Source organism: Heptranchias perlo, unplaced genomic scaffold (genome assembly GCF_035084215.1).
Source record: "Heptranchias perlo isolate sHepPer1 unplaced genomic scaffold, sHepPer1.hap1 HAP1_SCAFFOLD_349, whole genome shotgun sequence".
In the NCBI taxonomy this organism is placed as follows: Eukaryota; Metazoa; Chordata; class Chondrichthyes; order Hexanchiformes; family Hexanchidae; genus Heptranchias; species Heptranchias perlo.
The window spans coordinates 202,052-208,717 of record NW_027139361.1 but is presented as its reverse complement, the minus strand read 5'-3'; the positions used below and the strand labels follow the sequence as shown (position 1 = coordinate 208,717).

Below are 6,666 nucleotides of genomic sequence, written 5' to 3'. Positions count from 1 at the left end.
GGAAATACTTTTTCTTGATTTTCGTGATCAATTTTTGAACACCACTTAACCTTCTTTGTTCGAATGAAAAGAGCCCCAGTTTCTCCAGTCTCTCCTCATAACTAAAGTCTCTCGTCCCTGGTATCATCTCCGTGAATCTCTTCTGCTCCCTGTCCGTGGCCGAGACATCCTTTTTTTTATTCGTTCATGGGATGTGGGCGTCGCTGGCGAGGCCGGCATTTATTGCCCATCCCTAATTGCCCTCGAGAAGGTGGTGGTGAGCCGCCTTCTTGAACCGCTGCAGTCCGTGTGGTGACGGTTCTCCCACAGTGCTGTTAGGAAGGGAGTTCCAGGATTTTGACCCAGTGACGATGAAGGAACGGCGATATATTTCCAAGTCGGGATGGTGTGTGACTTGGAGGGGAACGTGCAGGTGGTGTTGTTCCCATGCGCCTGCTGCCCTTGTCCTTCTAGGTGGTAGAGGTCACGGGTTTGGGAGGTGCTGTCGAAGAAGCCTTGGCGAGTTGCTGCAGTGCATCCTGTGGATGGTACACACTGCAGCCACAGTGCGCCGGTGGTGAAGGGAGTGAATGTTTAGTGCGGTGGATGGGGTGCCAATCAAATGGGCTGCTTTATCTTGGATGGTGTCGAGCTTCTTGAGTGTTGTTGGAGCTGCACTCATCCAGGCAAGTGGAGAGTATTCCATCACACTCCTGACTTGTGCCTTGTAGATGGTGGAAAGGCTTTGGGGAGTCAGGAGGTGAGTCACTCGCCGCAGAATACCCAGCCTCTGACCTGCTCTTGTAGCCACAGTATTTACATGGCTGGTCCAGTTAAGTTTCTGGTCAATGGTGACCCCCAGGATGTTGATGGTGGGGGATTCGGCGATGGTAATGCCGTTGAATGTGAAGGGGAGGTGGTTAGACTCTCTCTTGTTGGATATAAAGGTCCGGTTTTCTCCTAAAGTTTAAGATCAATTGAGTTTTAAAAGTGATGCAGAGTTTCAGACAATAAGGGACATCCAGGCTCAGGCCCTCCCACTCGGTGCCGTAAGTCCCTCCCCTCACACGCTCCGATTGGTTGGAGGACCACCCGCTCGCTCGGTCCTCCGGTCCCTCTCCGCTCTTCCTATTGGTCCGGAACTCTCACCAGGGCGGTGTTAATGGTGAGACTGACGGTCCTGAGGCACAGTTGGGAAATAAACATTGAACCTGTCAGTTACAACATGTAATAAACCGAAATTAATCGTCACAGGAAGAAATGATATGTGGAGTTCACCGAAGTGGGAGTCGCTGAGCGTTTGTTGCGGGTTTAATAGCACCAAGCGTTGGGGTTTTAGTTTCTTTTATTATCCTTGGTGCAAACGCGTTCTCCCGGCTTCCAATCTCTTTGTTGTCAGATCGCAGATCAAGAGGATCAATGGCGGCCGCATCACCCAGGATGCAGCGCGGTACAGAATGTGCCCTATCTGGATCAGTGGGGCCCAGCGCGCAGGCGCAGCAGCTGCCCATGGCTGGTCAGTGTGTCCTGAGCATGCGCGGTCAGTGTGGTCTGCGGGAGTCGGAGCGGTCGCTGCAGGTAAGAGGATCGGGGGGAGCGAGTTAATCCACCCCGGGGACCGGGCCCAGGCTGGACAAACACCGAGTGCGGCCCCGAGCATCAATCAGCGAACACAGTCCCCCCGCCCCGACCCGCCCCGACCCGCCCCATTCCCGATTCCCCATTCCCGATTCTCCACTTTCGCTTCGGCCCAACTCTCAACCAAAGGCCCGCGGCCCCGCGCATGCGTCAGACTAGAGGGATTCTCAGGGAGCGTCTGTAAATGGTGATGGGTCAGGGAGCGTCTGTAAATGGTGATGGGTCAGGGAGCGTCTGTAAATGGTGATGGGTCAGGGAGCATCTGTAAATGGTGATGGGTCAGGGAGCGTCTGTAAATGGTGATGGGTCAGGGAGCGTCTGTAAATGGTGAGGGGTCAGGGAGCGTCTGTAAATGGTGAGGGGTCAGGGAGCGTCTGTAAATGGTGATGGGTCAGGGAGCGTCTGTAAATGGTGATGGGTCAGGGAGTGTCTGTAAATGGTGATAGGTCAGGGAATGTCTCTAAATGAAGGAGCAATGGTGATGGGTCAGGGAGTGTCTCTAAATGAAGGAGGAATGGTGATGGGTCAGGGAGTGTCTGTAAATGAAGGGGAAATGGTGATGGGTCAGGGAGTGTCTGTAAATGAAGGGGAAATGGTGATGGGTCAGGGAGTGTCTCTAAATGAAGGAGGTATGGTGATGGGTCAGGGAATGTCTCTAAATGAAGGAGGAATGGTGATGGGTCAGGGAGTCTCTCTAAATGAAGGAGGAATGGTGATGGGTCAGGGAGTGTCTCTAAATTAAGGAGGAAAGGTGATGGGTCAGGGAGTGTCTGCAAATGAAGGGGAAATGATGATGGGTCAGGGAGTGTCTCTAAATGAAAGAGGAATGGTGATGGGTCAGGGAGTGTCTGTAAATGGAGGGGAAATGGTGATGGGTCAACGAGTGTCTGTAAATGGAGGGGAAATGGTGATGGGTCAGGGAGTGTCTCTAAATGAAGGAGGAATGGTGATGGGTCAGGGAGCGTCTGTAAATGAAGGGGAAATGGTGATGGGTCAGGGAGTGTCTCTAAATGAAGGAGGATTGGTGATGGGTCAGGGAGTGTCTCTAAATGAAGGAGGATTGGTGATGGGTCAGGGAGTGTCTGTAAATGGAGGGGAAATGGTGATGGGTCAGGGAGTGTCTGTAAATGGAGGGGAAATGGTGATGGGTCAGGGAGCGTCTATAAATGAAGGAGAACTGGTGATGGGTCAGGGAGCGTCTGTAAATGAAGGGGAAATGGTGATGGGTTAGGGAGCGTCTATAAATGAAGGAGAACTGGTGATGGGTCAGGGAGTGTCTTTAAATGAAGGAGAAATGGTGATGGGTCAGGGAGCGTCTGTTAATGAAGGAGGAATGATGATGGGTCAGGGAGCGTCTATAAATGAAGGAGAACTGGTGATGGGTCAGGGAGCGTCTGTTAATGAAGGAGGAATGGTGATGGGTCAGGGAATGTCTCTAAATGAAGGAGGAATGGTGATGGGTCAAGGAATGTCTCTAAATGAAGGAGGAATGGTGATGGGTCAGGGAATGTCTCTAAATGAAGGAGGAATGGTGATGGGTCAGGGAGTGTCTGTAAATGGTGATAGGTCAGGGAGTGTCTGTAAATGAAGGAGGAATTGTGATGTGTCAGGGAGTGTCTGTAAATGAAGGGGAAATGGTGATGGGTCAGGGAGTGTCTCTAAATGAAAGAGGAATGGTGATGGGTCAGGGAATCTCTCGAAATGAAGGAGGAATGATGATGGGTCAGGGAGTGTCTGTAAATGGTGATAGGTCAGGGAGTGTTTGTAAATGAAGGGGAATTGGTGATGGGTCAGGGAATGTCTCTAAATGAAGGAGGAATGGTGATGGGTCAGGGAATGTCTCTAAATGAAGGTGGAATGGTGATGGGTCAGGGAATGTCTCTAAATGAAGGAGGAATGGTGATGGGTCAGGGAATGTCTCTAAATTAAGGAGGAATGGTGATGGGTCAGGGAATGTCTCTAAATGAAGGAGGAATGGTGATGGGTCAGGGAGTGTCTGTAAATGGTGATAGGTCAGGGAGTGTTTATAAATGAAGGAGGAATGGTGATAGGTCAGGGAGTGTCTGTAAATGAAGGAGGAAAGGTGATGGGTCAGGGAGTGTCTGTAAATGAAGGGGAAATGGTGATGGGTCAGGGAGTGTCTCTAAATGAAGGAGGAATGGTGATGGGTCAGGGAGCATCTGTTAATGAAGGAGGAATGGTGATGGGTCAGGGAGCGTCTATAAATGAAGGAATGGTGATGGGTCAGGGAGTTTCTGTAAACGAAGGGGAAATGGTGACTGGTGAGGGAGCATCTGTAAATTAATCCTGCCACAGCAGCTGGCGAATTTAAATTCAATTAATTAAATAAAAATCTGGAATTAAAATACTCGTATCAGTAATGATGGCCATGAAACTACCGGATTGTCGTAAAAACCCATCTGGTTCACTAATGTCCTTTAGGGAAGGAAACCTGCCGTCCTTACCCGGTCTGGCCTACATGTGACTCCAGACCCACAGCAATGTGGTTGATTCTTAATTGCCCTCTGAAATGGCCTAGCAAGCCACTCAGTTGTAAAATCTCGCTATGAAAAGTCATAATAAGAATAAAACCGGACGGACCACCCGGCATCGGACCACGAGGCACCAGACACGACAACGGCAAAACACCAAGCCCAGTCGACCCTGCAAGGTCCTCCTTACTAACATCTGGGGACTTGTGCCAAAATTGGGAGAGCTGTCCCACAGACCAGTCAAGCAACAGCCTGACATAGCCATACTTACAGAATCATATCTTTCAGCCAACGTCCCAGACTCTTCCATCACCATCCCTGGGTATGTCCTGTCCCACCGGCAGGACAGACCCACCAGAGGTGGCAGTACAGTGATATACAGTCAGGAGGGAGTGGCCCTGGGAGTCCTCAACATTGACTCTGGACCCCATGAAATCTCATGGCATCAGGTCAAACATGGGCAAGGAAACCTCCTGCTGATTACCACCTACCGTCCTCCCTCAGCTGATGAATCAGTCCTCCTCCATGTTGAACACCACTTGGAGGAAGCACTGAGGGTAGCAAGGGCACAGAGTGTACTCTGGGTGGGGGACTTCAATGTCCATCACCAAGAGTGGCTCGGTAGCATCACTACTGACCGAGCTGGCCAAGTCCTGAAGAACATAGCTGCCAGACTGGGCCTGCGGCAGGTGGTGAGCGAACCAACACGAGGGAAAAACTTACTTGACCTTGTCCTCACCAATCTACCTGTCGCAAATGCATCTGTCCATGACAGTATTGGTAGGAGTGACCACCGCACAGTCCTCGTGGAGATGAAATCCCGTCTTCGCACCGAGGACACCATCCAACATGTTGTGTGGCACTACCACCGTGCTAAATGGGATAGATTCAGATCAGATCTAGCAGCTCAAAACTAGGCATCCATGAGGCGCTGTGGGCCATCAGCAGCAGCAGAATTGTATTGCAGCACAAACTGTAACCTCATGGCCCGGCATATTCCTCACTCTACCATTACCAACAAGCCAGGGGATCAACCCTGGTTCAATGAGGAGTGGAGAAGAGCATGCCAGGAGCAGCACCAGGCGTACCTAAAAATGAGGTGCCAACCTGGTGAAGCTACAACTCAGGACTACAGGCATGCTAAACAGCGGAAGCAACATGCTATAGACAGAGCTAAGCGATTCCACAACCAACGGATCAGATCAAAGCTCTGCAGTCCTGCCATATCCAGTCGTGAATGGTGGTGGACAATTAAACAACTAACGGGAGGAGGAGGCTCTGTAAACATCCCCATCCTCAATGATGGCGGAGTCCAGCACGTGAGTGGCAAAAGACAAGGCTGAAGCGTTTGCAACCATCTTCAGCCAGAAGTGCCGTGTGGACAATCCATCTCGGCCTCCTCCCGAAATCCCCACCATCACAGAAGCCAGTCTTCAGCCAATTCGATTCACTCCACGTGATATCAAGAAACGGCTGAGTGCACTGGATACAGCAAAGGCTATGGGCCCTGACAACATCCCAGCTGTAGTGCTGAAGACTTGTGCTCCAGAACTAGCTGCCCCTCTAGCCAAGCTGTTCCAGTACAGCTACAACACTGGCATCTACCCGACAATGTGGAAAATTGCCCAGTTATGTCTTGTCCACAAAAATCAGGACAAATCCAATCCGGCCAATTACCGCCCCATCAGTCTACTCTCAATCATCAACAAAGTGATGGAAGGTGTCGTCGACAGTGCTATCAAGCGGCACTTACTCACCAATAACCTGCTTACTGATGCTCAGTTTGGGTTCCGCCAGGACCACTCGGCTCCAGACCTCATTACAGCCTTGGTCCAAACATGGACAAAAGAGCTGAATTCCAGAGGTGAGGTGAGAGTGACTGCCCTTGACATCAAGGCAGCATTTGACCGAGTGTGGCACCAAGGAGCCCGAGTAAAATTGAAGTCAATGGGAATCAGGGGGAAATCTCTCCAGTGGCTGGAGTCATACCTAGCACAAAGGAAGATGGTAGTGGTTGTTGGAGGCCAATCATCTCAGCCCCTGGGCATTGCTGCAGGAGTTCCTCAGGGCAGTGTCCTCAGCCCAACCATCTTCAGCTGCTTCATCAATGACCTTCCTTCCATCATAAGGTCAGAAATGGGGATGTTCGCTGATGATTGCACAGTGTTCAGTTCCATTCGCAACCCCTCAAATAATGAAGCAGTCCGAGCCCGCATGCAGCAAGACCTGGACAACATCCAGGCTTGGGCTCATAAGCGGCAAGTAACATTCGCACCAGACAAGTGCCAGGCAATGACCATCTCCAACAAGAGAGAGTCTAACCACCTCCCCTTGACATTCAACGGCATTACCATCGCCGAATCCCCCACCATCAACATCCTGGGGGTCACCATTGACCAGAAACTTAACTGGACCAGACATATAAATACTGTGGCTACGAGAGCAGGTCAGAGGCTGGGTATTCTGCAGCGAGTGACTCACTTCCTGACTCCCCAAAGCCTTTCCACCATCTACAAGGCACAAGTCAGGAGTGTGATGGAATACTCTCCACTTGCCT

The 6,666-nt window shown here is 50.9% G+C and overlaps 1 long non-coding RNA gene across 1 annotated transcript in view; it reads left to right on the top strand.

The window, feature by feature from the left end:
* Nucleotides 1–1,507: 1,507 nt before the first annotated feature.
* Nucleotides 1,508–6,666, top strand: part of LOC137311549 (uncharacterized) — an 81,397-nt gene continuing 76,238 nt past the window's right edge. Inside the window, exon 1 of the long non-coding RNA XR_010960460.1 lies at nt 1,508–1,557. This is a non-coding gene — a long non-coding RNA (uncharacterized lncRNA). The remainder of the gene's footprint in view (nt 1,558–6,666) is intronic.